The 26,411-nt window shown below is 35.1% G+C and overlaps 1 pseudogene; it reads left to right on the plus strand.

Moving 5' to 3' along the window:
• Nucleotides 1–7,107: 7,107 nt before the first annotated feature.
• LOC148568095 (calmodulin-binding transcription activator 4-like) lies at nt 7,108–11,563 on the plus strand (annotated as a pseudogene).
• Nucleotides 11,564–26,411: the final 14,848 nt, after the last annotated feature.

Consider the following 26,411-nt stretch of genomic DNA (forward strand, 5'->3'; position numbering starts at 1 on the left):
AAGAAAAAATAAATTATTTTTTGAAAAAATATCCATTAATATCCACAAAAATTTTATTTTTTATCATTAAATTTTGCTTACCAAAATATCCTTTAATAAATTATTCTTTTATTGATTAAATTGTATTTTTACCAAAATATTTTCAAAAAAATTAATAATTAAATTATTTTTTTCTAAGATACCTACCCTTCAATAATTTTTTAATTATTAAATTATAATTTTACTAAAATTTTTGTTAATAATTATTTTTATATTTACTATTAATTTTTTATATCAATATATATTATTTTAACATTAAATAAAAAAAAAATCTTATCACTGTTAATATGTATAACAATTAATATATATTGATATTGAAAAATAATTTTGCTAAAATTTTTTATTTAATGTTAAAATAATATATATAGATATCGAAAAATTAATGGCAAAATATAAAAAATATTTTTAATAAAAATTTTGGTAAAATTATAATTTAATAATTAAAAAATTATTGAAGGGTATTTTAAAAAAAATAATATAATTATTAATTTTTAAATATAATTTAATCAATAAAAGAATAATTTATTGAAGGATATTTTGGTAAGCAAAATTTAATGATAAAAAATAAAATTTTTGTTAATGAGTATTTTTTAAAAAAATAATTTTTATTCTTAAAAAATGGATAAAGTTAACATTAGTTAATACAAAAAGTTTAAAATAGACTAAATAGGATATTTTTTTAAAATTAGAAGGGAGAGGAATGTACATTAATAAAATAGTGGGAAGGAAAAGTGTCATTTTAGCATCTCACAAAGAAGAGGAGTGGAATTTTCTCATAATTTAATTAAATAATAAAAAAAAAGAATGGGTAAAAAAATTAAATGTTCATTCTCAATTTCTAGTTCTTCGTCCTTTCCTTTTTATTCATTATTTGTTTTCCTTCTAAATTTTAAATGCTTTGCTATATGATATAGCATTCAGGGAGTTTTATTTTCTCTTAACTAATAAATATTGTTTCAAATTCTCAAGTACTGCAAATTTTTTATAAAATGCCTTTTTTTCATACTAAATATGTAAATTTTGGATAATTAATAAATAGTTAATTAATAAATTAATTTTTATTAAAAAAAATTAAAAAATAAATTTGATAAATTAAAAGAGTAAAAATAATTAAAATATAAATCTTGACATTAATTCTAAAGTTTTTTACTTAAAAATAGATTAACGGACTGAACGGTTTAAACTGAATCCATATTAGACCTAAGACCCAATCCAAATGAGCGTCATTTATGCATGCGAAGCCCTCCTTTCACATAGAGAAAGAGAGAACATGATGAGAGAGTGAGAGAGAGCTTACGTTGGATGTTACTATTCACTTTCAACTTCAATCCATTATATCTTTCAATACGAAACTCTGATTGACGAACCGTTAGCGGCCATACGTTCGTCTAAGAATTCTCTACAAAACTTATCCAACAATTTGGTAAGAAAATCACATTTTCTCACCTAGCTCTCCCTTTTCAATTTCAAAAATCTTAGATTTTTATATTGAGAAATTGAATTATTTTGATGGTTTAGGTGAACTCTAGCAGCGAGTAATCACTGGGTTTTGCCCGTTTGATTCATCGGTAAGGTGAGAAAACTCTAAAACCCTTGTGGTTAGTCAATTATGTGAAACCTAGTCATTAATTTGGTGAATTTCATGGAAATAGATAGAATTGTGTTGAATTTGGTGTTGAATTGGCAAATTGGAGCTTGTTGGAATTGATTTGGAATCTTGGAAGCTTGACGTTTGGTGTTTTGAGCTTAGAGAAAAATCGGCCAAGGTATGGTTTTGGTTTCTCGTAGATAATATATAATGTCACGTGAAAACTTAGGCTAGTTGACCGTAGGATAAGCTGAATATGTGAATTGTTAATGTTTAAGTAAATAAAGGTGATAAATGTAGAGTTTAATGTGCGTTGTATTTGGAGCTTGTTGGTTGTTATTGATGAATTCACATGTTGAGAGGATGGTGAGGTGATTGTGATGTATGTAAATATGGTATATGTGTTGTGTGTGAAGGGTATGTGAGTTGCTATAAAGCACGGACACTTCGCTAGGTTATCGTGTCCGCATGTCGGATACATTTTAGACACGATACTCACCAACACTCGTCCGACACGCGTGTCTGCTGTGTCCAACCGTGTCTTAAAAAAATAAAATATTCTTCTCCGGACACGCCTGAACATACCTAAATACCATCACGTGTCAGCGTGTCTAGTTTTATTCTTAACATATATTCTTAAAATAAATTTAGATATAGTATATATTATTATTTATTAAAACAAAAAATATTTTAATACTTGATATAATTAAAATAAGACATTAAAAATAATTAAAAAATTTAATTTATATTTTGATATCAATAAATTATCAAAATATCATTACGATTTATCTAAAAAATACTTTATATTTTATATGTATGCGTGTTCCCGTGTCATAGAAGATCTTAAAATTTGTGTGTCGGCGTGTCCCGTGTCGTGTCATGTCCCATGTCTGTGTCAGTGTCCGTACATCATAAGTGAGTTGTATTTGTTTGATTAATGATTCTTGATGAGAATATGAGTTTGTATGTGAAATTATGATGTTGATGATTATAAAAAATGATGGTTGATGATGTCTTGAGGGTGGATGGTGAATTGATATGGTGTAGCTTGAATTGATGAAATTATCATATATATATATACGAATGTGGAGAATATGATGTTGGGTTGATAATGAAATTTTGATAATATAGGTAATTAAATGAGTGATGGGTTGATGTTTCGTGAGTTATGATATGGATTGAGATGGTTTTGATTAAGATTTGGTTGGTTTGGAATGAGAATTTGGAAAGAATAGAGGTTTTGGTATTTTTGGTAAAAGTGAACTTTTGACTAACTTCGGTTAGCCATAACTCGGCTTTCGGATTCTCAATTTTTGTAAAAATTCTTTCAAATAAAAATTGGCTCCATGAAATTTATGCCTTTCAAAAAATGGATGAAAAATCATTTAAAATAAAAAGAGATATGCATATTTGAAGTTTGGTGTGAAATTTTGAAATTTTGCAACTTAGCAGCTTTTAGAGAGAAAAGAGGGAGTCGCGTACGCGAGCATGCATATGCGATGCGAGAAATGCTCATTGCCTCGATATCTCGCATGCGTAGACATGGTCTCGCGTACGCAGGCCTGTTAATCCGAACACTCGTGTACGCGGGCGGTATACGCGATGCGAGCACTTCCCCCTGTTTTGTAATCTCGCGTACGTGGACATAGTCTCGCATACGCAAGCCCCTTATTTTAGCTAAAAATGAGATTTTTGAGTGTTAAGTCAATCCTCTATCTTTTTAAACCTCCCTTACACTTGTTTAAGGTCTGTTAGTGAGTCTTTAAACCTTAGAATGAGCATCAGTCTGTTAGATAAATTGAGGAGATAGATGGAAAAGTTTTGCAAAGTGTTAACTGAATTAATGAGGAGTGGGTAACGGTGAATGAGAGGAGATCGATAAGAATGATGAAAGTAATGAATGATTGTAAATGGATGAGATATATGTGAGCTCGAGTAAGAGGCAGTGGCATTGTCCACTTGCTTCGGAAAAGAGATGAGAAAGAAGAAAGTCGAGAATTTAGTTTGATTATGAAGTTGAATGAATATTATAAATGAGGTATGATTGAAAATGTTAATGATGAGTATGTTTGAGTTTTCTCTCTATTGTAAAGTGTGTCGGGCACTATATCCCATGAGTGTGTCAGGCACTATATCCCAAGAGCGTGGTGGTGCGCTATATCCCAAGAGTGTAAGAGCACTTTACCCTGGAAAGTGTGTCGGGCACTATATCCCAAAAGCGTGGCGGGCGCTATATCCCAAGAGTGTGGGAGCACTTTACCCTGGGAAGTGTGTTGGTCACTATATCCCATGAGTGTGGCGGATACTATATCTCGAGAGCATGGCGGGTGCTATATCCCAAGAGTGTGGAGGCATGTCAGAGAGACGATATCTGGGTTAGCTACCGGGTGTGTCAGGTTCTGGCAAAGTAACGGACATGTGAGCTCACGGCCAGTAGGAAGTGCATACATCATATACATTTGTTTGTCTTGTTTGAGTTTGCATTACTTGGGTTTGCCTATTTGAATATCTATGCTTACTTGCTATATGTTTTACCTACTGTAACTGCATTCTATCTGTGTTTTCTTTGTTTGTATTGTCTGTGCAACTAAGAGGCCCCTGGTCTGACGGAGGAGTGACGGGGGTAGTTCCACCAGTGTTTCGAAAGGTTTGAGGAAACAGAAAGTAAAGGATTGAATTACAATTTGATTAGAGGAGATAGAAAGTGGATTATAGAGTTAAGGTTTAATGAGACAGAAAGTGAATTGTAAAATTAGAGTTAGATTGAGACTTGGACACCTTAGAGAGTTTTACTAAATTTATGGTTTAGTTTATTCCTTTAAGTTTAATCTTGAGTGTCGGAGTTCTAAGAATGCCTCAAACTTTTTTTGGACCTTATATATTATCTATGTGGGCACCTTTACCATGCTGAAAACATCCAATTCTCATTCCATACATGTTGTTTTTCAGATGCAAGTTGAGAGGCACCTCTCTGAGCTTTCTAAAGACTCTTTGGAAGCGAAGAACTATATTTTGGGTTTTAGGGTTTGTATTTCGTCTATGTATATATGTATATAGATTCTCCACTTTGTATATTTTGTGTTTTGTTCCTCTTAGAGGATGACTTGGAGAAACAAATGTTTTGTCATATATTTTGGGTTGCTTCTGGGGTCATATATTTGTATTTCTATACTCTGATCGGCTTTTGCTTTGCAGGTTGAGCATGGAACTTGTTATTCATATCTTTGGAACTCTGATCTTATATATATTATCTTTTCTGTTCAATCTTATCTATCTTTCTGCGTTGATCCGATCTTGAGTGATGTGCTCTTCTGTTTGTATTTCGTTTAAATTTTGTTTAAATTTGATTCTAGATAATTCCCCTTTTCAATATATTTATATATGTATTTTTTACTTTTAAAGGTCATAGCGCCTCACCACCTCTGATTTACGTCCTATATGTAAAGCTCTATTTGGTAGGGTGTTACAAAATACAATAATTGTTGAATTAATTCTTGTCCGGTAAATGACACTGCACCATGTTTAAAGTAATATTAAATGGTTATATTATTGTGTGCGCTATAACATGTTCAATGATCTAGTCACTATGCCAGATGCGGGAGTTTGCGATGGTTAAATAGCAGCGGTTCAAAAAGACAACTGCTAAAAGGTAAGATTTTGGCGGTTGTGCATCTGGATGGTGGTGTGCAGCAAAATTACTAGAATTCGCGGTTAAACAAAACACATTTATCAATTGAAAACCACCCTTAGTATTTTCTCCAAGTGTTTTCTCTGAATTGAAAGCCTACTGGCGCGACTCTCTTCTCTGAATCCCTCTTGCACTGCAAGCTCATCCGCCACAGCCTCATTGCACCCTTGTTGATCCTCTATCACCCTTCAATCCTCCCACTGCGATCCGGCCCTAGTTCATCTCTGCCTCTCCATTCTCTTGCAGTCGGTGCCTCCTACCTCTTTGCCCTATTGTGCATTGTGAGCTCTTCAGCCCGCTGCACCCTTTGCCCTCCTTTCTTCTCTCTTGCCCTTTCTTACAGACATTGATCCATTGTCATCTTGTGTGCTGAAGATCTCACTTTGCATAGTCATGGTCTTCTGTGTAGTCACAGTCACATCGCTCTCCACACAGTTTGCAGCTGCCATCATCCTCTGCGCAGTTCCTACCCGCTCATGGTACTATATCCTTGACTCTTTTTTCTGTTTCCAAAATCTTAGATATAGCATTAACTTGTTATCTTGTGCATTTTGTTATTTTTGTTGAATATACACACAAACTATTTGCTAGTTTTCCCCAGTGAAAATAGGAGGAGCTCAACCTTTTATTTCCATGGATTTAATAAACAGTTGTGTGATTCTTTCTCTTTCAAAGTTTTAGTTCGATTTTTCTGTTTTATTTTGAAATTAGTATATATTGAATGGTACTCTTGATGGTATGGTTATGAGTTTATCAAAAGATTGATTATGCTTGATTCATTCACTATTATGCTTAATACAATATTTTTTCTTAACTCTGTTAATGTTGAAGTGATGCATTCTAGTGTTACTAGTTACTGCTGTGTTTTTTAATAGTTTGTTCTTCTTCACAGGTGTTGTAATGGATATAAAGTGAAACCTTGCTGAGAATAGCATGAATAATATTTATTGTAACCTTCTTGTTTATTGAACTATGTGATATAGTTCCTAGTTGATATTTTAGAATTTTGCATCATCTATTATAGTTGTAATTTCATTATAAGTATTCTAGATTTCTCATCATGTTTTCTACAACATGTGCCCCATGTAATCTTCTATCCTTGGAATTGTTGTAAGCTCTAGATCAGATGTATAATGTTGAGGCTGCATATAATGAGAAATATTAGTATACTAGTACTTTTTTGTGTTTGTATTTCTTGCCTTTCTTGTACTTTGTTCATTAGAGAAAGAAGTCATTTTGGATTCATAAAGGTGAGAACTATTTGTGTACGCAACTAGTGCAATTAACATAATTCTATTTGGTTATCTATCCCTGATTCTATTTGGTTAGTAAATTCAATTATCAATTGTTGTTTGCATTCTTTCTTTATCTTCAAAACAACTTTCTTGAATTTTCAATGAGTATTACAGTAAATGAGCTATTGAAGTCTTGAATTTTAGATACAAAGAATCTAGATATTTTTTTTGTGATTTTAATTTATTCTGAGAAGAAAGTTGAATCAAACTAAGAATGAGAGTGCATGTTTATAGATCCATTGAGAAGAGGAGATTATCCAGTTATCATGAAGTCTTTGGTGGAAAGTAGATTACCAAAATTTTCTTCACATGAATCAAGCCTTGTAAGAGGATCATTTGATTTCATTGGTTTGAATTACTACACTTCCAACAATTTTATAACTATGTTGCAAATTGCACACTAGCCAACATTTTAACCCTTTCTTTTTTCCCATGACATTGTAGAATGATCATATGAAATTGTTAAGAGGTTGCAAGAGAGGAAGCATATATGTTGAATGATAGGTGATGGTGTCAACGACGCCCCTGCATTAAGGAGAGGAGAAATTGGAATTACTGTTGCTGATGCTACAGACGCTGCTAGAAGTGCTTCTGATATTGTCTTCAGTAAACCTGGTCTTAGTGTCATTATTAGTGCAGTACTCACCAGCAGGGCAATTTTCCATATGTAATGATTTATGAATGCGTGATCGAATGCCATCTTCTAAATGGTGGAAGTTTTATGCCTTTTAATCTATATTCCCTTATATTAGGATGATATGATAATGGTACTAACTATTTTCTCAAAAATTTGCATACTAAACATCCAATTTCTATGCATAGGTGGTCATTATTGGGTTTTTTCTCTGTCTTTCCTCAAATTCTACCTAGGCTTGTATATTTGGTGATATTGAAGTGCCTGCTGAGATAATTCAGGATGGTGTTATTTGTTGTGAAGCTCCCTCCCACCTTCTTGGAAAGGTTACTCTCTGTGTTACTTTTGGAGATCAGGAGTCCTACAATGAATTTTGAGAGTTTGAGTTTTGCAATAAGACTAATATTGGATGATTCATAGAAACAGAAACTGCTAGAAGCCAAGACAAGCTGTTATTACTTGTTACATTTGCACAAATGCTCCTTTCTGCTCCAACTAAAAAGAATGACAACATGGAACCTGTATATCATCTTCTAGTGGAACAGAAAGCAGATGATAATTCATGGAGCCTTGTTATAGAGGCTCTTCTAGTAGGCAGTGGAACTTCATCAGGTACTATTGATTGGCTTCTTGAAGAGCTGCTGAAGGATAGGCTACAGCTGTGGCTTTATGGCAAATCCTGAGAAATAGATGAAGCAACCAGCTGCCCTTTGTCCAAGAAAGAGCAGGGGATTATACACATGGTTGCTGGATTGGGTTATGAGTGGGCGTTAATCCCTATTCTTAATTGTGGTGTGAATATAAATTTTCATGACATCAGGGGGTGGACTGCCCTTCATTGGGTTGCACAGTTTGGAAGGTAATAGAACAATCCATAGTGCTTGCTATTATTATTATTATTATTGTTATCTCTTTTTATTATTATTACTGGAGTTTAGATGTTGATTTGGTATGTAAAATAGTTAGATCATCTGTGTTTGAAAAAAATGCTTATAGGCATCTATGGCTTGCTTTGGGAAAGAGAATACAAATATAAGGAGATGTCACATGAAAAGAGAAATAGAGGAATTTCTCTTTTCTATTAAAATGCCATAAATCACTGAATAAATGCCAAATGATACAATTCATTTTTTGGGGTCATGTCTAAAATCAGGTTAAGGTTTACAGAAACAATAGTATACATAAACAAATGAAACACATACAATACTGAACTATATCAATATAATTTTTTTTTAAAAAAATTGAAGTGAAAAGACTTACCCTTTAGCTATTTGGCTGTATGTAATATCTAGTCAGATGGTAAACTGCATGAGCGTAAAATAATCACATGTAGTAGGATTGATTCGTATTTTATAAATTATTAGGTGAGCTTTAATCATAGTAGAACCTTATTAGTGAAAGCAAATGCTTGATTGAAGTTAGATATATTGCGTAAACAATGTCATTGTGATCTGTTAAACACCAAACTTTGTGGAAAGGATATTCAAAATTAAGGTTTTGTTTGCCTTTTTCTACTTTTTATTGCAGCTAATGTTGATACTTTCTCAAATACCCATTGCAGTATGTTCAAATCTATATTAAACAATGAAAGTCTTGCTTTAGAAGCCATGACAAATTATCTGTTCCATTCCAAGTGATCTTTATGTTGTGTTTCTGACACATTTATGATAGAAAAAAAATGGTTGCTTCACTTATTACGCTGGTGCATATGCTGGAGCAGTAACTGATCCAACATTTACAAACCCAGTTGGGAAAACTGCTGCAGCTATTGCTACCAGCAATGGCCATAATGGACTGGCTGGTTATCTTTCAGAAGTAGCTCTGACTAGCTATCTTTCATCTCTCACCTTGAAAGAGTGTGAGATTGATAAAGATACTGCTGAGATTGAAGTAGAGTTAACCATCAATCATGTCTCAAAAGAAAGTATTGTATTCACAACTGATGGGGTTTCACTGGCTGATGTCAGAAATGCTGCTCTACCTGCTGCTCGGATATAGGCTACATTTCTACTCATTCTTTCAAAAACGAAGGGAGAGGGAAGCAGCAGCAGCATTGGTAACATTCTAGAGCTTTCTCCCAGGTTAAGTCATATATTTGGGATATAGTCTAGATAGGTATGATATCGATGCTGATGGCATTGGTAACATTCTAGAGCTTTCTCCCAGGTTAAGTCATAGATTTGGGAGGCTTCGTGATTACAATGTGTAAAATCTAGAATTTTAGAAAATTTTGTTAAGAGCTAATTTTGACTTATTTATTCATTAAGCACTTTAATCTAAGAAATTATTTTATTAAAGATAATTAAAGCAAAATTTGACTAATTGAGTTTAAAGTAATTTAAGGTTTTATCTGATTTTATAATTATCGAATTATTTTCTATATTTAAATTATAAAGTTTATCAAATGTAAAATAATAAGAATTTTATATGATTTGGTTTAAATAATGGATATTTTGGAATTGAGTAAAGTATCGATTTTGTCCCCAACGTTTGGGGTAAGTCCCAAAGTTGTCCTTAACGTTTCAATCGTCCTATTTAAGTCCCTAACATTTCAAAACTGACTCAATGTTGTCCTGCCGTTAGGGATCCGTTAATAGAATTGACGGCGGGACAAAATTGAGACGATTTTGAAACGTTAGGGACTTAAATTGGACGAAACGTTGGGGACAAAAATGATACATAGAAATAAATTTTAATTTTATCCTTCAATAATATAATTTTTTTCTATGCATAGTATTCAATTATTTTTTAATCACATCTAAGTAAATTACACTTAATCATATTACTTTTATTATAAATTAATTTTTTTATAATTTTATTCTTAAAGATTTTTAGTTATCATGAAATGTTTGTAGAATGACTAGTATATAAACTTGCAGAAAAGAAAAAAAATATATATATATACATACAATAAAATATAAATTATACCTTTTGTCTCTAATGTATCAAAATTCTTTAAAATTATAAAAAAATAAATTTATTTAAAATGAGAGTAATGTGATTAAGTATAATTTATTTAGATGTAATTGAAAAATAATTCAATACTATGTACAGTAAAAATTAATATTATTGAAAGATAAAATTAAATTAAAATTTATTTTATGTATCGTTGTTGTCCCTAACGTTTTTGTCCTATTTAAGTCCCTAACGTTTCAAAATCGTCTCAATTTTATCCTGTCATCAATTCTGTTAACGGATCCCTAACGGCAGGACAACATTGAGTCAATTTTGAAACGTTAGGGACTTAAATAGGACGATTGAAACGTTAGCGACAACTTTGGGGACAAAAACAATACTTTACTCTTTGGAATTTGATACTAATATTTTTATAAATAAAAAAATTAATTATATTACCTTATAATCTCAATTAGAGTATTTGATTTCAAATCAATTAGTATTTTGATACAATAAATAATATTTTAGAGTAATTTTAGAGATTTAATTATATTTTAGAATAACCCAAAATTCCCAATTTCATACACAAAACCCTAATTCCCAAATCAAAACCCTAAATCCCCAAAACACAACCCCAATTTTCCTAAACCTAATCGCCATTCCCCCTCTTTCCCTTCTTCCTCAGCCGCATACTTCCCTGCACTCATAAACGCGACACACACACAGAATAGAGGGAAAAAGGAAGAAAGGGCTGCGATGTGAACAGAGGAAGAGGAACTAGCTGTGCCGCCATGCCCTGCCACCAAGCCTGCTTCGCTATCGCCATCGTTTATCCATGTCTCACTGTCGCCATCTATGGAGTCTCCAGATGCCGTTGAACCCACGCTGCTGCTGCCGTCGCACGAACTAGAGGAGGGGAGATGTCATGTTGCGTATGAGAGGGGTGCCAAATCAGAATTACACAGAGGAAAGGACTTGTACCGCCGTCGACCTGCTGTGCGCCACTAGGTTCGTCGCCGTTCGTTCCAGCCACCGCCGCCGTTGAGTTCATCGCAGTCAGACCAGAGAAGGAAGGAGAGAACTCATCGAGACCCCGTAAATCGCAAACAGGAAGGGAGAGGACGGTGAATGGGAGCCGCCACGTTGCTGGGCTTGTCATTGCCGTGTCTGTGTGCCGATGCGTTGCCGGAGTTCCACACTGCCGTTCTGGCCGTCGAAAACTGCCGCTGGGGCTCCTATCTTGGTAAGCTTTTTCATTTCCGAAACCGTTGAAATCGATATTCTGTTATGTTTGGTTAGAGTTTCTAAGGTTTCGGTAATGTAGGATCGATTCCTGGTTGTTGCATGTCACGCTTGCGGCTGCCGCCGTTGCGGGCCGAGAGAAAATGGAGTTTGGTCGCATAGTTAAATCGCAAATGATGTAGGGGCATTTTTTTAAATTCATTTTACTTTCAAGAGTTGTTATAAGTCGATAAGAGTATTGATGAGCGGATATTTTATATGCTTTTTGGCATCATTTTCATATAGTTTTTGCCATATTTTGTTTAAGTTTTATTAAGTTTTCATAGTTTTTAGTGTAAAATTCACTTTTTTGGATTCTACTCTGAGTTTGTGTATTTTTATGCTATTTCAGGTATTTTTTGGCTGAAATTGAGGAGCTGGAGCAAAAGTCTGATTCAGAGACAGAGAAAGCACTGCAGATGCTGTCTGGATCTAACCTCCTTGCACTCGAAAAAGCTTTTCTAGAGCTACAGAAGTCCAAATGGAGCGTTCTCAATGGTTATGGAAAGCTAACTTCCAGAGATTTCCAGAAATATATAATAGTCCATACTTTGCATCAGAATTAAAGGCCCAAAACGGGCATCCAACATCAGCCTCCTGCCCCATTCTGGCCTCCAGCGCCCAAAGGAGAAGAGACCAGCGTCCAACGCCCATGAAGGACCCCCTAGCCAGTGTTCAACGCCCTAGAGACCTCCTAGCATGTGGATCTCAATCAAGCTCAGCCTAAACACTTACCAAGTGGGCCCCAGAAGTGGATTTTAGCACTAAAAGACTGTTTTACCCCTCTAAATGTAATCCTTAGTCATTAGTTTAGTATTTAAAGACTTTTTCACCTCTCATTTAAGAAGGACGCACACTTTACACCTTTATTATTGTATTTTCTATCAGTATGAGTTTCTAAACCTCCTAGGTTGAGGGGAGGAGCCCTGCTTAGTTTTATGGATTAATAAAAGTTTACTGTTTCTTTTCAATCCGTGTTCGATTCTCTATTCTAAGATGTATCTTCGTTCTTAATCAATATGAGTGCGTTGAACTAGCATAAGGTTATGACATTCTACATGGGTTCAGAGTGAGTCTTTTATTGGAGAATGATGAACCACCATCTTGATTATACATCTCTTAGATGACTAATCCATGATTTCGTTGGGGACTTCTCGAAACATCAGTTCAACCGAGGTATGGGGAGATTAGAGTCTTTGTGGTAGAAGCTAGAACCCAAAGGCGTAACATTCTCTGATCCAGAGGATTCGACTTTGTCTGTGGCATTTTGAGTAAGATCATTAAGGTGAATGGACTGCAGGAGCTTCACCCTCAATCAGAATGGATCCACACTAACCCTGGGGTTCAGATCTGGAGGAGCATTGGCGACCACTCAACCGGCGTCAATCACATACAGCTTGCCATAGAAGAAATCATTCACAGTTGAAGAAGACAATAAGACCAGAGTTAATCCAGAAGAACAAAGCATCTCCAAGCGTTAACCGTCTTCTTATCATTATAAACATATCAACCTAGTTAAGATCTCTTTATTCCTTCTATGGCTTTAACCAGATCCAACAACTTTTCTATCCGCCTGACTAAGATCTGCAAGATAACCATAGCTTACTTCAAACCACAATCCCCGTGGGATTGACCCTGACTCGCTTAGGTATTACTTGGACGACCCAGTGCACTTGCTGGTTCAGTGTACAAAGTGTGGGGATTCGTGCGCACCAAGTTTTTGGCGCCGTTGCCGGGGATTGTTCGAGTTTGGACAACTGACGGATTATCTTGTTGCTTAGATTAGATATTGTCTTTAATTTTGTTAGAGTCTTTTATTCTATTTTCTTTTTCTTTTTTTTCGAAAAATAAAAAAAAATTTCAAGAAAAAAATCTTTCAAAAACGTTTTCTTTTCTTTATTAATCCTTGTTTTTGGTTTGAATCTTTTGTTTTTGTTCTTGTTGAATTTTCAAATTTCTTTGAGTGTTTTTCAAAAAATTTTCAAAAATAGAGTCTTTTGTTTGAATCTTGTGTCAATCTTTAAGTTTGGTGTCTTCTTGTGTCTTTTCTATAAATTTTTCGAAAATTGTGTGTTTGGTTTTCAAAAATTTTAAGTTTCATGTCTTTTGCACGTTCTTGTTTTCTTTGAATTCTTTGAGTTTTGTTCTTGGTGTTCTTCTTGATCTTCAAAGTGTTCTTGTTTTTCTTTCTTCATTAAATTAAAAAATAAAATATCTTTTCTTATCTTTAATTATAATTTTTGAAAATTACAACCAGTTTTTCAAAGTTTAATTTCAAAATCATTATCTTATCTTATCTTAGTCTTAAATTTCAAAATTTAAATCTTTTCAAAAATAATATCTTTTTCAAAATCTTATCTTATCCTTTTATCTTTTTTTAAAATTCAAAATCTTATCTTATCTTAATTCAAATTAAAATTTTAAAAATTCAATTTCAAAATTCAAAATTTAAATTTTAAAATTTAAAATTTCAAAATCAAACCTTTTCAAAAATCAAATATTTTTCAAATCTTTATCTTATCTTGTTTCAAAATTCAAATTTAGAAATTTAAAATTTCAAAATTTAAAATTTAAAATTTAAAATTCAAAATTTAAATTTAAAAATTCAAAATTTAAAATTCAAAATTCAAATTTTAAAGTAAATCTTTTCTAATATTCTATCTTATCTTGTTTTCAAATCTTTTTTAATTAGTTACTTGTTTTCTCTCTCTTCTTTTTCAAAACTTCCTAACTAATTCCTCTCTCTTCTAATTTTTGAAATTTTTTCTTCTATTTCTCTCTCTTTTTTTTCGAAATTTATTAATTAATTTTCAATTCTTTTTAAATAATTAACTTTTATTTTCAAAACAAATAAATAAATAAAACAAAAACAAAAATATTTTAATTCTTGTTTATCTTTCTTCTTCTATTATTCGAATTCTTCTTCTCCTTCTTCTATCTTCATTCTTCTTTCTTTTATCCCTCACATCTCACTGGGAGTTCTCTGTCCTCTAGCATAGAAGCTTCCTTTCTTGTTGTATCTGTGTTTTCTTGTTTATGACCAGGAACAAGGATAAAGAGCCTCTCTTTAATCTTGATTCTGAACCTGAGAGGAGTTTAAGGAGGAGATTACAATAAATTAAAGCACAACACTCCGGAAGAAACCTTTCAGAAAATTTCGAACAAGAGGCAGAGAACATGGCAACCGAACCTAATCATGAAGGAGAGGCAAGAAAGGTTCTTGGTGACTTCACCATGCCTACCTCTGATTTTTATGGCAGAAGCATCTCTGTACCTGCCATTGGAGCTAACAACTTTAAGCTTAAGCCTCAGTTAGTCTCTCTTCTGCAACAGAATTGCAGATTCCATGGACTTCTATTGGAAGATCCACACCAATTCCTGTCGAAATTCTTGCAAATCTGTGACACTGTAAAGACCAATAGAGTAGATCCTGAGGACTACAGACTTATGCTCTTTCCCTTTGCTGTTAGAGACAGAGCTAAAATATGGTTAGATTCTCAACCAAAAGTGAGCCTAAACTCTTTGAAGAAACTGGTCAATTCTTTCTTGGCCAAATTCTTTCCTCCTCAAAGAATGAGCAAAATCAAAGTGGAAGTTCAAACTTTCAGACAAAAAAAAGGTGAATCCCTCTATAAAGCTTAGGAAAGATACAAGCAACTGATCAGGAGGTGCCCTCCTGACATGCTCTCAGAATGGTCTATCCTAGGAATTTTCTATGATGGTCTGTCTGAGATGTCTAAAATATCATTGGACAGCTCTGTAGGTGAATCACTCCACTTGAAGAAAATGCTTGCAGAAGCAAGAGAACTCATTGAGATAGTTACAAACAACCAATTCATGTACACCTCTGAGAGAAATCCTATGAACAATGAGATCCCTCAGAAGAAAAGAGTTCTTGAAGTTGACACTCTGAATGCCATATTAGCTCAGAATAAGATCCTGACCCAACAGGTCAATATGATCTCTCAGTATTTGACTGGAATGCAAGCTGCAGCTAGCATCACTCAGGAAGCTTCTTCTGAAGTAGAAGCTTATGATCCTGATCAACCCACCATGGAAGAGGTGAATTACATGGGAGAACCCTATGAAAACACCTACAACCCTTCATGGAGGAATAATCCTAACCTTTCATGGAAGGATCAACAAAAGCCTCAGCAAGGTTTCAATAATAATCAAGGTGGAAGGAACCAGAATAGGTTCAACAACAGGCCACCATTGCCATCTTCTCAAGGGAATATGGAGACTCCCAAGCAGAGCCTTTTTGACTTAGCCATTCTAGTTTCCAGCCTCTCTAAGACCACTCATAGTTTTATAGCTGAAACAAGATCCTCTATCAGAAATTTAGAGGTACAGATTGGTCAACTGAGTAAGAGAATCCCTGAGACTCCTCCTGACAATCTTCCTAGTAACACTGAAGTAAACCCAAGAGAAGAGTGTAAGGCCATCACTATAGAGGTAGAGGCCAAATCTGGAGAGAATGGGATGGCATTGAACGCCAGTGAGGAAGACCTCACTGGGCGTTCAACGCCCAAATTGGCCAAGAGCCTGGCACTGAACGCTAGTAAGGAAGCCCTCACTGGGCGTTCAATGCCCAAACAGGCAGGGACTCTAGCGTTGAACTCCAGTAAGGACAGCTCTGCTGGGCATTCAACACCCAACTTGGTAAGGAACCTGGCGTTTAGTGCCAGTGAAGGGGTGCATGATGGACATTCAACGCCCAAAGAGCCACAAGAGCTGGCATTGAACGCTAGTAATGGCACACCTTCTAAGTGCTCAATACCCACTCAAGAAATCCCTACCCAAGAACTAAAGGATGCCAAGGCTCATAAAGAGACCATAGAGGTTCCCTTGCATGCACTCCTGCAATGCATAAGTTCTGGTGAATACTCATCCTCTGATGAGGATAAGGACACTAGGGAAGAGCAAGTTGCTCAGTAACTAGGAGCTCTCATGAAGCTGAATGCCAAGCTATTTAGTACGAAACCTTTGGAGGAAGAACCTCTAGTGCTTTCCAAAGAACTCAATACTTTGTTTCAGCAAAAGCTACCTCAGAAGCTTTCAGATCCCGGACGCTTCCTAATCCCTTGCACCATAGGCACCATGACCTTTGAGAAGGCTCTGTGTGACCTAGGGTCAAGTATAAACCTTATGCCACTCTTTGTAATAGAGAATCTGGACATCTTTGAGGTAAAAGCTGCAAACATCTCACTGGAGATGGCAGACAAATCAATGAAGAAAGCATATGGCTCAGTAGAGGATGTATTGGTCAAGGTTGAAGACCTTTACATCCCTGCAAACTTCATTATCTTAGATATTGGAAAAGATGAGGATGAATCCATCATCCTTGGAAGACCTTTCCTAACCACTACCAATGCTATCATTGATTTAGCTAAGGGAGAACTTATTTTGCAACTAGGAGAGGATCACATCTTGTTCAAAATGCCTCACCCCAACTCACCCTCTGAGAAAAAAGAGATAATTATGCAACACTTAGTGTTCCAATCATCTCTTTCAGTGCAGAATTTTACTAAACCCCCAAACATCAATTCTAAGTTTCATGTTGCGCAGCCATTAACAAACACTGAAAATAAAGGTACTCGAAAGAAAGTACCTAAAGGCTGGAGGGACAAGAAAGTCCCCACTGAAATCCTCTCACCTAGCATTAGAGTTATCTTCACCAAGAAGCCAGTCATATCGCATATAGTGAGTCGTGTCCTGTCTCTAGAGCATGTAGAGCTCATTCATGAGAAGACAGGAAGAAAGTTCACTATAAGGGGCAAAATTCTGAGCCCATATCATTCTCCGTAAGGAGCTTACCATCAAGTTAGTGACGTTAAAGAAGCGCTTGTTGGGAGGCAACCTAACCCTAATTAATTATTTATTTCTATTTTCTTTAATTTTGTTTTTCTTTAAGTTATTTCTTTAGGTTCATGATCATGTGCATCAGTTAGAACAGAGACAGCAAAGTTCAGCAGTAAAAATAGAACACTCTGGATGGAGTGTTACTGGCATTGAACACCAGCCAGGGAGCACTGGCTGGGCGTTCAACGCCCCAGATGGCAGCAAAGCTGGCGTTGAATGCCAGCTTTGGGCATAGCCCTAGGCGTTCTACGTCTATGAAGAGGGCAGGGAATCTGAATTCCCTAGCATCTCAGGACCAGTGGGTCCCACAGCATCTATACCTACCACGCTTCTTTTTCACACTTCCCCATATACTCTTCCCTATAAACCCTAGCTCAATCACATCCATATCACTTTCCCAAAACCATCATAACTCCCACTAACCCCCACCCATTTCAAAATCGAATTTCCTTCCCATTCACCCCACCCATGACCGAACCCAACCCTAGCCCACCCCTATAAATACCCCTCATTCTAACCCTTCATACACAAACCTTTTATACACATCAAAACCCCCCTTGGCTGAATTGCTTTCTTTCTCTATCTCCATCTATTTTTTTCTTCTACTCCATTCTTCTCTTTTCTTTTTTTTTCCTCAAGGACGAGCAAAGCTTTTAAGTTTGGTGTTGGAAAAGCGTTGCTCTTTGCTTTCTCTTCCCACTTATGGCACCCAAGGTTGGAGAACCCTCTAGAAAGAGGAAAGGAAAGGTAGTAGCCGCCACTGCCGAATCTTGAAAGATGGAGAGATTCATCACCAAAGCCCATCAAGACCACTTCTATGAAGTAGTGGCAGAGAAGAAGGTGATCCTTGAGGTCCCTTTCAGGCTTAAGAAGAATGAGTATCCAAAAATCCGAAGAGAGATCCGGAGAAGAGGTTGGGAAGTCCTAACTAATCCATCCAAGAGGTTGCGATCTTAATGGTGCAAGAGTTCTATGCTAATGCATGGGTCATGAAAAATCATGACATTAGTGTGAACCCAAATCACAAGAATTGGAGAACCATGGTTTTAGGAAGAATCTTAGATTTTAGCCTAGAAAGTGTGAGATTGGCGTTCAGCTTACCTCTGATGCAAGGAGACCCACATCCTTACACTAGGAGAGTCAACTTTGATCAGAGACTGGATCAAGTGCTCTCAGACATCTATGTGGAAGGAGCATAGTGGAAAAAGAATTCCTAAGGCAAGCCTGCACTACATTGGACCCTCAAGGAGGAGCACTAGCCGCCACCATTAAGGTGGATTTGTTCTCTTAATCCCCTCTCCATATGTCATTTTTTCTATTTTCTGTTATGCTTTATTGTCTGTTCTCTTGTTCTTATTGTATGAGCATTTCTATCTATGTCTTAAAGTTATGAAATGTTCCATATGTCTCTCACCTAGCCATAAAGGACCCCCTTGCCAACATTCAATGCCCTAGAGGCCTCCTAGCACGTGGATCTCAACCAAGCTCAGCCCAAACACTTACCAAGTGGGCCGCAGAAGTGGATTTTAGCACTAAAAGACTATTTTACCATTGTTAATGTAATCCTTAGTCATTAGTTTAGTATTTAAAGACTTTTACACCTCTTATTTTAGGAGGACGCACACTTTACACCTTTATCATTGTATTTTCTATCTGTATAAGTTTCTAAACCTCCTAGGTTTAGGGGAGGAGCCCTGCTGAGTTTTATGGACTAATAAAAGTATTACTGTTTCTTTTTAATCCGTGTTTGATTCTCTATTCTAAGATGTATCTTTGTTTTTTATCAATATGAATGCGTTGAACTGGCATAAAGTTATCACATTCTACATGGGTCCAGAGTGAATCTTTCATCGGACAATGATGAACTACCAGCTTGATTATACATCTCTTAGACGGCTAATCCACGACTTCATTAGGGACTTCTCGAAACATCAGTTCAGTCGAGGAATAGGGAGATTAGAGTCTTTGTGGTAGAGGCTAGAATCCAAAGGCGCAGCATTCTCTGATTCAGAAGATTCGACCTTATCTGTGGCGTTTTGAGTAGGATCATTAAGGAGAATGGACTGCAGGAGCTTCACCCTCAATCAGAATAGATCCACACTAAGGGTCAGATCTGGAGGAGCATTGGCGACCTCTCAACCGGCAACAATCACATGCAGCCTGCCATAGAAGAAATCATTTACAGTTTAAGAAGACAGTAAGACTAGAATTAATCCAGAAGAACAAAGCATCTCCAAGCCTTAACCATCTTCTTATCATATAAACATATCAACCTAGTTAAGATCTCTTTATTCCTTCTATGCTTTTAACCAAATCCAAGCCTTAACCATCTTCTATCCGCCTGACTAAGATCTGTAAGATAACCATAGCTTGCTTCAAACCACAATCCTTGTGGGATCGATCCTGACTCGCTCAGGTATTACTTGGACGACCCAATGTACTTGCTGGTTCAGTGTACAAAGTGTGGAGATTCGTACAAACTAAATATGAAAAATGTATTTATATAATTACGTGAGTCTTATGAATTGAATTGAACTATTTGGATGACTGTGATTATTTATTTGATTCATTTATTGAATTGTTGAGGAAGCTGGCTATTCTGATTTGCTATTTTGGTTTGTTAAGTTGGTTATTGTTGAATTAATTTTTCTTGAATTACTGAAAGAGGTTTAATGTTGGAATTTAGTTTAATTTTGGAAATGTTTGATTTTAGAAAAGATTCGAAACTAGAATTTTGTTTGATTTTGGAAAGGATTGATATTTGAATTTAGTTGGAAACAGGTTGGAAAATGTGGTTTTGATGGGACCCGTAAGGGTGGCATAATCCAAACTTTAGAGGAGATAATGCCCAAATTTTTATAAAAATGGGAGATTTTGTTTGAAATGATTATTTAAAAAATATTTAGATTTTTAAGGATTTTATAATTTGATATTTGCAGTTATTAAGAAAAGGGTTATGTTTTTGAAGTTTGAATTATTTGGAAATGAATAAATTATGTTTTGAATATGAATTATTGAAGAAAGTAATAAAAGGTATGACGAGAACGAGTGTGAGAAGGAAGATTGATTTTGAACATGATTTTTGAATAATTGAATGACAATGAGAATGAATGTGAAAGTGAAATTGAATTGGATTGAGATACCTAGGTAGTAGCAAGAATGGTGGTTCGTCCCGCTTGCTCCAGCTCAAGGCTTGAGGTTTGATAATAATGGTGATTGTTTTAGATTGAATGAATGTATGTTTGAGGTACCTGGGTAGTTGCAAAGTTTATGGTTCGTCTCGCTTGCTCCTGGTCAGTGATTGTAACGCCTGGGTAGTAGTAGTAGTAGTGGATTATTCCACTTACTCCATGTTGAGCTTTTAAATACCCGCCTGGGTAGTAACCGCAGTAGTGGTTATACCACTGGCTCTGGGTTAAGCGGGTAGTAGCAAGGGGGTTGTAGCTCAAACCCACTTGCTCTATATGGGTGTTTCTGTCAATGGTTAGCTACCAGGACGTGTCGGGTTGGCTATATAACCGACAGATGAAATCATCAGCCATAGGACATGCAGGCATCATATGCACTTGTATGCTTTGCTTAAGTTTGAATTTGTTTGAGTTTGCCTTATTGCTTAACTATTGTTAACTGCTATCTGAGCTATTCTATATCTGTGTTTTTCTTGTTAGTTTTGCCTGTGTTTGTTTCTATTGTGGTAACTTTGAGATTGGATATTGATGATGAGATGATGCTTTGGTTGTTGAATTGTTGAATTGCTCGAGCTGAAGGTTGTGATTGGTTTCTGATTGAGGTATTAGTAAAGTATGAAAAATCAAGCTGGTTCAGCATAGACTTAATGAACCTATGCTTGGAACAGGTTGATCATCCATACAGTCTAGGAAACTGATTGAGATTTTTCTTATAAGAAAAGAAAGGTTTTGGATTTCTAAAGAATAACCTATGGTTTCTTTAAAAAGGTTTTGGATGATTAACTGTTGGATTTTTAAAAAGATTCATAAGATGAGCAATAGTCTCTGTAATCAAAAAATAGTTTTCTATTAAATATCCTCTTATAACAATTCCTAAACCCTCTACTGAGAACCCTTTTGAGGATGATGTTCTCACCCCCTACAGACTTCTCTTTTCAGGAAATGGATGAGAAAGCTTTTATGAAGAGTTGTTGAGTTTAGCTTATGCGATATGGATGTATTTGTTTGGTTATCATTATTCCTCCCTCGCCATTAATATTATAATTTTGTAATAGGAATAGGAGTTGTATGAGTTGCAAGTATATAATATGTATAAGTTACTTGAGTAATAAGTTATGTATATTGGTATATACTTGTTTGTTTTCAAAATAAGGTAATTTTTCCAGTTTTTCAAAGGAAATAGAGGTATGGCTTCGAGTCAAAGGCTCATATTATATTATTAAGTATATGAAGTCGTCGTAATACTTTATGCTATCAGAGTGGCACAGTCGGAAGCAATTATAATGTTGAATACCATTTTCAAACTTTAATTTTATCCAACATAATAAGCGACCACTATATTTACAACAAAAATTAAATAAATAGATAAATTAATTAACAATTTTTCTTCTGTCTCAAGTTAGAATTTTATGAATAATAATAAAAAACAAAAGAAATCTTATTGGGGGAATATTTAATCCTTATATGGCACTTCATATAATAAACTTTTGAGGTTGGTGTTTAAATTGGGAGTAAAAGTAATTAATGTTGTTCACTAATAATTTAATCAAATAATAGAAAAAAGAGAATGTGTAAAAAAATTAAATGTTCATTCTCAATTTCTAGTTCTGTTCGTCTTTTCCTTTTTATTCATTATTTGTTTTCTCTTCTCAAATTTTAAATGCTTTGCTATATGATATAACATTCAGTGAGTTTTATTTTCTCTTAACTAATAAACATTGTTTCAAATTCTCAAGTACTGCAAATTTTTTATAAAATGCCTTTTTTTTCATACTAAATATGTAAATTTTGGATAATTAATAAATAGTTAATTAATAAATTAATTTTTATTTAAAGAAATTAAAAAATAAATTTGATAAACAAAAAGGGTAAAAATAATTAAAATATAAATCTTGATACTAATTCTAAAGTTTTTTGCTTAAAAATAGGTCAATGGATTGAACCGTTTGAACCGGACCCTTATTGAACCCAAGGCCCAACCTAAATTAGCGTCATTTATGCATGCAAAGGCCCCCTTTCACATAGAGAAAGAGAGAACACGGTGAGAGAGTGAGAGAGAGCTTAGGTTGGATGTTACTATTCACTTTCAACTTCAATCCATTATATCTTTCAATCCAAAACTCCGATTGAAGAACCGTTAGCGGTCATATGTTCGTCTAAGAAATCACTACAAAACTCACCCAATAATTTGGTAAGAAAATCACATTTTCTCACCCAGCTCTCCCTTTTTCAGTTTCAAAAATCTTAGATTTTTTATATTGTGATATTGAATGATTTTGATGGTTTAGGTGAACTCTAGCAGCAGGTAATCACTAGGTTTTGCCTGTTTGATTCATCGATAAGGTGAGAAAACTCTAAACCCTTGTGGTTATTCAATTATGTGAACCCTAGTTATTAATTTGGTGAATTTCATGGAAATAGATAGAATTGTGTTGAATTTGGTGTTGAATTGGCAAATTAGAGCTTGTTGGAATTGATTTGGAATCTTGGAAGCTTGACGTTCGGTGTTTTGAGCTTAGAGAAAAATTGGCCAAGGTATGGTTTTGATTTCTCGTAGATAATATATAATGTAACGAGAAAACTTAGGCTAGTTGACCGTAGGATAAGATGAATATGTGAATTGTTAATGTTTAAGTAAATAAAGGTGATGAATGTAGAGTTTAATGTGTGTTGTATTTGGAGCTTGTTGGTTGTTATTGATGAATTCACAAGTTGAGAGGATGGTGAGGTGATTGTGATGTATGTAAATATGGTATATGTGTTGTGTGTGAAAGGTATGTGAGTTGCTATGAAGCACGGACACTTCGCTGAGTTATCGTGTCCGCATGTCGGACACATTTTGGATACGACACTCACAGACACTCGTTCGACACGCGTGTCTGCTGTGTCCAACCGTGCCTTAATAAAAAATAAAATATTCTTCTCTGGACACGCCTGAACATACCTAAATACCATCACGTGTCAGCGTGTCTAGTTTTATTCTTAACATATATTCTTAAAATAAATTTAGATATAGTATATATTATTATTTATTAAAACAAAAAATATTTTAAATACTTGATATAATTAAAATAAGACATTAAAAATAATTGAAAAATTTAATTTATATTTTGATATCAATAAATTATCAAAATATCATTACGATTTATCTAAAAAATACTTTATATTTATATGTATGCGTGTTTCCGTGTCATATAAGATCTTAAAATTCGTGTGTCGGCGTGTCCCATGTTGTGTCATGTCCCGTATCCGTGTCAGTGTCCGTACATCATAGGTGAGTTGTATGTGTTGGATTAATGAGTTTGTATCTGAAATTATGATGTTGATGATTATAAATAATGATGGTTGATGATGTGTTGAGTGTGGATGGTGAATTTATATGGTGTAGCTTGAATTGATGAAATTATCGTATATATGTATGAATGTGGAGAACATGATGTTGGGTAGATAATGAAATTTTGATAATATAGGTAATTAAATGAGTGATGGGTTGATGTTTCGTGAGTTATGATATGGATTGAGATGGTTTTTATTAGGATTTGGCTGGTTTGGAATGAAAATTTGGAAAGAATAGAGGTTTTGATATTTTTGGTAAAACTGAATTTTTGACTAACTTCGGCGGGCAATAACTCGGCTTTCGAACCCTCAATTTTTGTAAAACTTATTTCAAATGAAAATTGGATCCATGAAGTTTATGCCGTTCAAAAAAATGGATGAAAACTTGACGTGTGGAAAACGATCCAACGCAAAACTCACCGGCAAGTGTACCGGGTCGCATCAAGTAATAATAACTCACGTGAGTGAGGTCGATCCCACAGGGCTTGAAGGATTGAGCAATTTTAGTTTAGTGGTTGATTTAGTCAAGCGAACAAGAGTTGATTTGAGTGATTTGTAATTGACAGAAGCTAAAGTAAATTGCTTGAATTATAAGAGGAATTGGGAATTGGGATTGCAGAAATTAAACAGGAAAAAGTAAATTGCAACAAGCAGGAAAGTAAAAGATGAATTGAATTGAAGTAGATCTCAAACAGAAAAGTAAATTAGCTTGAAGAAGCATTCAACAGATGAATTAAAAGGAAATTTCAGATCTCAGGGGTCAAGAGACTAAAAAACTAAGTCTAGATCTCACTACCTTCCTTAATCCAATTCAAAGATCAATTGCAAGTGAATTTAAAATCAAACAGTAGAAGAAGCAAATTTAAATCTCAAATTCTCTGATGGTGCAGTGAAAGAAACAAAGAGAGATCTCAAGATGTAATTGAGATAGAATTTCCTCAATTCTCAACACCCAAGACTCAAGTAAAGCTTTGCAGAAAATGAAAACAGAAAACCCAGAGGGAGAAGAGAATTCAATTCTCCTCTAAGGTCCAAAATCAAAGTTACAGTAAGAAAAATTCTCCAAGAGGTATAAACGTTCAAAAGTAAAAGTCCGTCCCTCCTAAACCAAACTAACTTCTATTTATACACTTTCTTCTAATGGTCTTGAAGCCTTGAATTTGGGCCTTGGCCTTGATGGAATTGGATTGAAGATAGCCTCAGTTGGTTGTTCTTGGACTTGAGAAGAAATCCACTTGCAATTTGGACTTTAGAGCCTTCAAGTTTGAGTTAACGTTTGAGGCAAACTTTAACTCAAACGTTTGCGTGTCAAAAATTATGCAAAACGGTGCTTTTCTGTCACTCACGTTTGAGTTCACATTTGAGGTCAAATGTGAGCTCAAACGTGCTCTCTCCAAGGCCATTTTGCAGCCAACGTTTGACCTCAAGTTTGAGGCAAACGTTGGCGCAAACTTTAATTCCCCCTGGTTTAGTAATTGTGCCAATGTTTGACTTCAAGTTTGAGGCAAACGTTGGTGTGAACGTTGAGTCCCCCTGGTGTAGTAATTGTGCCAACGTTTGACCTCAAGTTTGAGGCAAACGTTGGCGTGAATGTTGGGCCCCCCTGGTGTATTTGTGAGCCAACGTTTGACCTCAAGTTTGAGGCAAATGTTGGTGCAAACATTGCTTCCTCCAGGGTTTGTTTTTGAGCCAACGTTTGACCTCAAGTTTGAGGCAAACGTTGGCGCAAACTTTGGCTTCTCCAGGGCTTGTTGTTGAACCAACGTTTGACCTCAAGTTTGAGGCAAATTGGCGCAAACTTTGGCTTCTCCAGGGTATATTTTTGAACCAACGTTTGACGTCAAGTTTGAGGCAAACGTTGGCACAAACTTGAGCTATTCCCAGGGTGGTTTTGCTGCCTTCATTTCCATTGCTGCCATCCCCTTTCTTCAACCTTCCTCCAAGCCTTTTGGTCACCTGTCATCAACCAACAAATGCATCAAAGCTATGCTAAAATCATGAGACTTCTTCTCATTTTTGATCTATAAGCAATTAAGCATAAAACCTCATGAAAATGCATCAATGTACTCATGGTTGATTGAATCCAAATACGTACAAATTTCTACCCAAATGGCTTACTTGTAACCCAAGAAAGTGTATAAAACCTATTAAAAACAAAGGAAAAAGACTAGTAAAACTAGGCTAAGATGCCTTGGCATCACAATACCAAACTTAAATCTTGCTTGTCCCCAAGCAAGCATCAAACATAAGAGAGAATGATATGAAACAAAGAAGTGTGCATATCCTTATTGAGCATATAGTTGAATTTAGTCCATGGGGTTTGTATGCAGACAATGGTGGTTCATTTATTGCTTGCTGTTACATAAGAGATGTTTCCTCGAAGGTTTACTAAGTTTGCTGCTATAAGGCTTTACTTTGGCTTGTTCCCTTGCTAACTTTTCCTTCTTTGTTTTGCTCAGAGAGCTTGTTATTCTTTGAAGGCTTGGTGGCAAATGTTGCAGCAGCCTTTGGCTTAATTTTTGCTCAACATTCCTTCACCACAGACACATGGCTCACCCTTTTCTTCCTAGGATCATTGATGCCCAGCATCTCTTTGGATAACTAA

Source organism: Arachis ipaensis, chromosome B4 (assembly GCF_059453495.1).
Source record: "Arachis ipaensis isolate K30076 ecotype BB chromosome B4, ASM5945349v1, whole genome shotgun sequence".
Lineage (NCBI taxonomy): Eukaryota > Viridiplantae > Streptophyta > Magnoliopsida > Fabales > Fabaceae > Arachis > Arachis ipaensis.